General features: G+C 36.8%; 1 pseudogene; it reads right to left on the bottom strand.

Annotated features, from left to right (window-relative positions):
- Positions 1 to 5,337: 5,337 nt before the first annotated feature.
- On the bottom strand, positions 5,338 to 7,139 carry LOC149167008 (putative tRNA N6-adenosine threonylcarbamoyltransferase, mitochondrial pseudogene; annotated as a pseudogene).
- Positions 7,140 to 9,283: the final 2,144 nt, after the last annotated feature.

Here is a 9,283-nt window from a genome sequence, read left to right as displayed (position 1 = left end):
GCAAAATATTAGACATTTTTTTGTAACTTATTTATTTTTTGATAAAAAAAACTCTTTCGTTTTTTCGAAATTCATCTCCCTTAGGTCATAAACCAATTTTGAAGTGAAACTTTAAAAAACGCAACATCTCTCATGCCTCCTTTACACAAGGACTGTGTTTTTTTAATATCTCCCAAATGGTGAGTCTGATGGAGATGAAATTTTTATATAAAGTTATTATCAATCATACCTCATCTCCAAAAAAAAATGAGCCAAATTCAACTCACATATCTCGATAAAATCCAAAAAATGGATGCAGGTGAAAATAGCTTGTTTCGAAAAAACCATGAAGGATTTTGAGTTGAAATTAACTGAGTTTATTCATCTCATCCCATGCATCTACTGTAAAACTTTTAGGGAAAATGGGTAGAGGTTTTAAGATATATGGTGAAGCTACGTTTGCATAGTGCACTTGCACAACGAGTTGTCTTTGCATGGCTTTAATAAGATGCTTGAATTTTGGTTGAGAAAAAATGGATGATTGATGATTTTTCCACCCTTGTAAACCTTTTTTAAGTTCCCACACACAAAAATAATGCTAAAAAAAATATTTTGAATTAAACCCTAATGCTTCTCAGAGTTTCGCAACAACTTCTTCAACATTCCAAGTTGTGTATACTTGTAGCCTACCTATGAAAAAATGAAACTGATGGGTCATCTTGGAATGTCCCTGTAAATCTTATGAACCTATGAAACAACCCAGAAACTGAAAGAAAGCCTCTAAAACACTATCTCCCTTTGTTATCATATTCGCAGCAACTTTCAAAGCACCTGTGACTAGGTTTCTTTGAGAGAGACAACCAAACAAGGGGTTAATCAATGATACTCAGCTAAATTTACAAATACAGATATGTAGGGTTCAAGGCACACATTACCACTGACTTTATGATTTCTTGAGATGCACAGTGGGTTCCTCAATTGTGAAACAATTTCCAAATTTCGCAACAAGTCTCTGATTTTTGTAGCAACTCCTCCTTCCATCCCTGTAACGTTCTTCTTCGACCTCCAAAACTGCTCCAAAGCTAAGATTAATTATGAATGAGGGGAAATGAGGATCCATAAGTAGATTTAAACTTCTCATACCACTAAATCCTTCTTTGAAATCATAATGGCCCACTTGTTGATGTGAGAGATGAGTAAGGGATATCTTTGAATTGATGACCATGACATGACACAACTAATCATAACTAACTCTCAAAACTGAACCTTATAACTAACATGACATCAATACAACTAACTCGTGATGACTATATTTTGCATGACATGACCACTAGACTCTTCCATGATGACATAATGAGCTCTCATGATTACCCTTTCAAATCATGATCCTTTATGACATTACACTTTGGATTATGACAAATAAACCCCTTTTGACTGAATTTTTTCTTACATGACACTCAATCCAAAACTAGACCCTTTTTTACAATAGACCCCTCTAGACCATATCACTCATGAAACCAAGACTGATATTTAGAAAAGTGACCTCAAATTAATATTAAGACAGAAATGACTAAGATTCCTATAATATAGGACCCTAACATTGGCTCCAATGGGGATGGAATCCTCCTTGAGATGTGCCAAGAACATCGTAGACCATGTTCCTTATCCATTTGGTTGTTCCCAATCTTGAAAACATGCAAATTGATTATTGCTCTGATTTTCAATTGAAGACAAATGCAAACTCAAGCTAAAACTGACAACTTGTTCCAATCCTCAAATTGAACCAAATCCATTCTTCAAACTGAAACCTAAACAATATACTGAAAAATGAAAACTTTCCTACAAACTGAAATTGAAAAGAATGCTCAGGGTGTTGAGCTTATTCATCAAACCTACCTACTTAAAATTTCTGGAAGCATCTATTAGACCCGGTAATAGAAAAATGCCAATGTAACCATAAAAGAAAATGGTTATTTTATCCATTTCTGCTCATATTTTTCTCAAGCAGAAAGAAAAATTTAGAGAATGACAACTCAAACTCCATCTTGAATTAAATTCATGTACTAGTGAGCCACACAAACTCCCTTGATATTCCAATAAGCAGGCAAAAGAATATTTAAGAATAGGAATTTTCATTATTTTCATTTCTTATTAATGGGCAAAAGGAAGAAGATAAGCTTCATGCTCTTGTTTCATTTCTTCAATTTCACTGCAATCCTCACGATCATTTTCAAATGAAAAAGCATAAGTATGCTTAGCATCTTTTTTATCTACAAGAAAAACCTTTGAATTTTCGTGAAAGGCTTCAAATGAAAGAGTTACATCATGGGAAATAGGAATGTCAAAAATTAACCCTTCACATGATTCAAGAGGCATGAAATATTGAATTGTTGCTTTATTTTTCAAAGGGTCTAAAACAACTTTCTCTTCATGATACTCTTGTAACTTTGAAGTATAGTTGTCATTAGGGGAACTTTGAGGTGTGAAATGGGCCTCATAAGGAAATTATAAAATAATAGTGGAAATAATCAAATAAGATTAAATTACATCATCAAATTTTAGAGGGAAAAAAGAAAAAACTACTTTTTCAACTCGTATTTTCAACTTATCTCCCTATGGGTTTACTCAAATTTCGCACAACAACACTCATTGGATGTAGAATTCGATTCCTCATCTAAGGAGTACACATGTCTCATACTTTTGATGAACCCTGCTACATGAAAAATGAGAAATACATGAAAAACGTGATTGCAATCATAGTTTTTCATGTATTTCTAATTTTTTGTGTAGCAGGGTCCATCAAAAGTATGCAATATGGGTAATCCTTGGATGAGGAATACATGTTTTCATTCAATGGGTACTCCGACTTGAAATTTGAGTAAAATCTTAGGGAGATAAGACGAAAATACAAGTTAACAAAGTAGTTTTATTATTTTATTATTTTTCCAAAAATGGTGAATCATCCCCCATGGTTGAAATCATCATCTTGAATCCTATTGGTTCTTATAAAGTTTATTTTGGTTGTACATTTTTCTTAGGAGACCCATTTTAGACCTCAAATTTCCCCTAATGCCCACTTCTTTCATAAATAACACCTTCATCTTCATTTAAAGTGAGCTCACTGTTTTGAGTTTCTATATATGGATTTTCAGAACTCATAGTTTGATAAGATTGTTCTTGGAATAAAGACCTAGGAAATAAAAGGGTTGATGAAAAATTTGATTGTCTATCCTATTCTTTCTCTTGGTGACTTAACATTTGATAAGGCTACAGTAAATTTTCTTCAAACTCAGAAGATGAATCATAATTGTCTACATCAGGATGTTGATTTACTTCATTTTTAGGCAAGATAAAGGCTACTATTTGCTGGAAGTTTTCTTGAATATGATGGCAGCTAATCTCTACTTCTTATTTTTTATTGTTAAAAGGGTTCTCATGAATAACCTCTATAATCTCATCATCCATAAATTATTCATCTTCAAAAAAACTTTCCAAATTCTCAATAAAGTTTCCAAAATTTGTGCAAGAGTCTTTGACCAGCAACAAGGAAGGATGATGTTCTTTATATCTCTCATAAAATAATGTATAAAAATATCTAAGAGAATATAAACAAGCATTTGGAAAGATTTCATACAATGATTGTGCATTTCCCTCTAAGGATACTGTTAGCGCTTGAGATTTCACCCTAGGCTGAGGAAGGTAAACCTTCAAGGCTACATCAAACCATTTCACCTCGTAGCTAGCCCTACGAGGTATGAGAAGGCTCTCTCGGGTCAGACTTGGTGGATTTCTCAATGAGATGAGTTTGACCAATTAGGAATAAGGATTTTAGGCTAGTAAACTGATAAGGGGATTTGATTTAAAGTTTTTGGGTTTTTTTAATGGAATGACGGGGCTTTTCTGGGCTGCATGGGCAAAATCACAGCTTGAAACAGAGAAATATAATGACTACACAGGTTATTCAACTGAGGCAAGGTAGGCATGCGATTTAACACCAAATCTGGTTTCAAATGGGATGGAAAGACCGGTGAGGAGCTAAGGAGGGCAAATAATACTTCGAATCCTCCTTAAACAGAAGAAAACATTGAATTGAACAAACTTATAGGAGGAGCATATAATACTATGAATTCCTACCTAATCACTTCATTTGCTCAAATAGATATGATCATGAGGTGAATGAAACATAACAATTTACATATGAGACAAAGGGAAAAACTTATGCTAAATCAACATACCACATGAATCTCAGCAAACAGAGCTGTGAAATTCCATTAAATTCTCTGTCATAAAACTGTACAATAAAAAGCTCTCTGCTTCTCCAGCAGCTCCCAGCACTTCAGAAAAAACTCCCCTCTCTCACTCTTTCTCATTACAAATGAATAAATACAATGCTGCCCAAAACAGGGGCGTTGTTTTAACTAACTACAAAAATATGAAACAAAATACAGCTGGGGGAAAACAAGTCGACCCCAAGACCAGGAATTTGTTTTTATCCTTATAAACTAAAACAAAACAATCAGCGCTTCCTGAAGAGAGAGTGGCGCTCTTTCTACTTGATAACTGATGAAGTAGCATTTACAGGTGTCAATCCCGACTGAAGACAAACATAGGCAATCGCTCCTCATTCTCTGCCACTTTGCATATGCTGGAAATTACAACTGCTCCCGAATTTCTGGAAATACATTGGCGATTTTAATAAAACAAACTTTAAACTAACATTCTGTTGATGATTTGGCTAATTATGAGGCAAAACTGGAGCGCAGATCTCCATAGGACCAAGATTGGAATCAAATCGCATTCTCTGGCTGTAATGGATAATCTTCACTTTAGTTTGGTTTGCCACGTTGCATAACCTTCAAGCTAGTAGTCCACCGATTCAGCTGATGATGACAACTATACTGAAAGAGGTTTGCATGTTTAATTCTGATTTATGCTGTGCCACTCATCGATTTCCAACACATTTCAACCACATGCTATATGGTAGCATCAACAAAAGCTCATAATCTGCCTTCTAAGAGCCACATCGCCCACAAAATCTCCAAAGGATCAGTCGTTGGCGGAAATCATGGAACAGAGTCCTGTACAGAGTATCGGAGCCTTTCAGCAGGTGCAGTGCAGATGACTTTGCTCAAATTTGGTGGTTTATGTTGCGGAATAATGAAGCCATTATTGACTACAAAGAATTCTTTTTGGCGCAAGCATATTTGTTCAAGGAGAGCTCAATCGATACCAATTTCACAAGCTCATTTGCAATGACAATATGGTCACTGTGATATAGTTTTTCCAGAATCTGAATCGATACTTTACAGTGGTAAATAGCAGATTCAGATTGCAGAGTCAAAAGTACGAAGAGCTTTCTCATGAATTGTGCTGTGAAGACATTTGGATAGAGGATGTTAATGATGGATGAATTCGGCCCCTTTTGAGAGAGGGTGAACTACTCCTACCCTCTGCAAATATCTCTCCCAGTTGCCACCTTGGACGCAGATCCAACATTATCTGTAGAAAGGCTTGGGGGTGGGCAAACAAGCTTCAAGTTATGCTTCTTTACAATCTTATCCAGCTGAATTCGTACATAATGATTTGAAGCAACGCCTCCTGACACAACCAAACAATTAATAGATGGTTCAATGCTTTGGGTCCATTCAACAGCTCGATCACATCTCTGCTCCAAACGCAAAACAGCAACTCTCTGGAAAAAGGCAGCAATGTCTGCCCGTAGTTTTCGGTCTTTAGTGCTCGCGGCAACAATCGGATCATTGTTTGTATCAATGTTTCTGAATTCAATTGCCTTCCGCACTTGTGTTTTCAAGCCTGCATATGAGAAATTACAATCCTTGTGTTGCTGCATGGGTACCGAAAGCTTAATAGCATGTGGGTCACCTTCCAGCGCAAGCTCTTCTAGAGCCGGGCCACCACCTCTCCTCATATCGAGTCCAAGCCACCTTGCTGTCTTGTCATATGCCTCTCCAATTGCATCATCTATTGTTGTACCTAGTTGTACATATCGACCAACACTTTGCGCTAGGATAAGAAGATTGTGACCACCAGATATTAAAAGGGCCAGGAATGGAAATTGCAACTCCTTTTCTGTCAACCTAGCAACTAAAGCATGCGCCTCCATGTGATGGACTCCAACCATTGGCAAATTGTGTTTTCCAGCTATCAGTCTTGCTTTTCTCACACCAATACGTAAGCATAGGCTTAAACTAGGTCCAATAGTCACAGCCACTGCAGAAAGATCAAATGGTGTCAAATTTGCATTATGCAATGCATCTTCCACCACTCCATCATAAACACAGCATGAGAAAGCTACCATGTCCTCTTCAAATCGAAGATGAACTGCAATATATTTTCCATTACTTCTGGAGCTTGCCCCAATCATGCGTTTTACTAGCTTTTCTGCAAGTGAAGTAATGGGCACAGAAAATTTTAATGCTTCGTAATTAGCCAAACATCGGAGGCGCTGAATATTGGGCGGGACTTCAGATGACAGTCTATTTGCAAATGGAGATATCCATATTACCCCAATATCAAGTAATCTTGGAAAAACCTTTTGCAAGTAGTAACTGACAGGTGACCAAGCCTTAACCCTGAAATTAAAAATATTGCTTGTATTGTAGTCAAACGTTGCCATTATATCTTCTGGGAGCTCTCTAACCACCCTCACATCATATCTAAGACTTTTGATAAAATGCCCCTCATCATAAATGTCTCCAAAGTTGCTAGGATCTTGCCAAATACTGTTAAAATGAAATTTGGGGATAACAAGAGTTGCATTCAAAAGGCCTGCCACAGCTACTGCATTACAAATCGATGTGCGCTGTTGATTGAGACCACCATTTGCTTCAATAAGTATGTAACCATTTGAATGTGGCAATCCTCCACTCTATGTATGACTGATACAAGGTATCCATTCCTCTCCCTCCCTTGGGTGCTACCATGCTGCCATAAGCTTCTAACAAAATAAGTACAAACACTGTCATGGCAGCATAAACAAACTGCTCACATCTTCCCTTGTCAATCACTGGTGAAAACTTTGCAGCAGCAGAGAAGGCACGTGCATGAAGAAATGGATATTCCATGACACCTTGGACGGTTACAACCCCGAACCATAGGTCTAGACTTTGTTGCATCCCCTCCTTTACAGCACTCGGCATTGTTTTGTCATCAACTGGTCTCAGATTTTGCCTGGAGGTTCCCTTGCAGAATTTTGTCGATGTTGCATGTGTGCCAATGTCAAAATAAGATGACTCAAGTAGTCCCAATACAGTTGAAGAAATTAGATGCCAACATAAAGACATAATGGATGTATAACTGTGTATTGCTGCTCTAAGGGCCTACAAAGCTTCGAAACGAATGACTGGATGTGCCATTGTAGAGAACCTCTGTACCATGATAATTGAAACCATATGAAGATAAAACTTGACCAAATTCATCAATCGTAGAGTCTGATGTATGCTTTGTTTTCTTTGTGCTTTTACAGAGGTAGGAGCTGCAATCACTGCCTTTTGAAGAGCTGGAGCATAAATTACACAAATTTAAACAAACACATTAATGATTTCTTCTTCAAAACAGGGTTTTGAAGAAGAATCTATCTCTGACATGAGACGGAGTCTAACAGATACCACGAACATCTTCATGAAAATCAACAATTAGCTTACGCACATGAATGTGAAATTTAACCAAGTGAAGTGCAGCATCATCTCCTACCTAATCTTTGAATTTTGGAAAATAAGTCTACCAATTTATACAAGGCATGTGATTTGGAAATCCTGGAATATGAGTGCAATGCATAGGAGCATACCTTGCAGATTTTTTATACATCTTGAGCCAATAGAGTCCCCAGTAAAACCTTAATTTTTAGATCATGCTTCCAGTGGAGTCTTTGGATCAGGTTGAAACTTGATTGGAGTCGCCAGGTGAATGGTACAACCTTCATGTGTCTAACTTTTTTCCACCATCAATAGTCAAATATGAAACTTTGATGATCTTTACCATGGAAGATAGAACCTTTCTCTCCTTGAAAAAGGCTCCAAAATTTTAGCACTTCGTGATTGCCCTAGGATGAGGAGGGAAATTAAGAGGTAATCATAAACCACTTTTAGGCTAGACTCTAGCCCTTCTAGCCTTGGAGAGGGATCTCTCACTTAGGTTTTTCAACTAATATGATATTAGGCTAGGTATAATGGTCAATAAGGTTTGATTTTCAAATCTTTGTTGGTAAGAAAGGAGACAGCTCCATTGGGCATGGAGCCATGTCTAATTTATTATTTTTTCACTGATATGATGAAGAGAGAAAGGGATTTTCCATAGGGGAAAGGTAGGAAGTCTTGGTAATGGAATTAATTCATTGTAGGAGGGTGAGTGTGAGAAAAAAATGGAAACAGCACTAAGAGTGTCAAACTGTAGATAAATTTTGAATGTTGTTTTAAGAAGAAAACATAGACCACTTGGTAAAATAAATCAGAGCACCTTTTAGATGAATTATGAGATAAACATCTGGTTCTTCCAACCATGAAGACATACATTAAAGAGATGTAAAAACATCATAAAAATTTACAACATGAAATAAGCACAACACCAGCAGAACATAAATAAGCTCTGAGATTCTGTAATTAAGGGAAACATAACCCCAAAGGGGCGAGCTCCATTAGAAAGGTTGTTTGACATTAATGATGTGGGAGTCAAACCAGCGAAGTAGGAGACTAAGGAGGATATAGGGGAACATAACATTGGTACAAAATAAAAACCCAAACTAATTAAGTTGGTGAAGGGGATCCCAGAGGGATAGAAACAAAAGTATCTTGACCTATTCAAAAAGTATGTTGATATTTTTTCTTGTTATTATGATGAATTTAAGAATTATGATATCAGTATCATTCAACATAAGATTCCTCTGAAGTATTAAATTAAACCTCACAAACAGAAGCTAAGGAAGATAAATCCCTTACTTCTCCCCTTGATAGAGAAAGAAACCAGGAAGATGCTCCAGGATAAAATCATTGTGCCCTTGAGATATTCAGATTGGGTGGCTAATCTGGGCCTTGTCAGAAAGAAGAATGGTGAGATCAGGTTGTGTGTGTATTTCAGAAACCTGAACATTCCCTCGCTAAAAGATAATTACCACCTGCCGAAGATGGATTATATTTTGCAGAAGGTGGTCAAGTCATCAAGGTTGTCCATGATTGATGGGTTCTTTGGGTACAACCAGATTTTTGTACATCTTGCATATCAGAAAAAGACTTCCTTGACCACACCTTAGGAACATTGATGTATGCACAAACTCGTTTTGGTCTCATGA

Source organism: Pinus tabuliformis, chromosome 5_1 (assembly GCF_031772625.1).
Source record: "Pinus tabuliformis cultivar Carrire ecotype Pingquan chromosome 5_1, CPIR1, whole genome shotgun sequence".
In the NCBI taxonomy this organism is placed as follows: domain Eukaryota; kingdom Viridiplantae; phylum Streptophyta; class Pinopsida; order Pinales; family Pinaceae; genus Pinus; species Pinus tabuliformis.
This window is presented reverse-complemented; position numbering and strand designations above follow the sequence as displayed.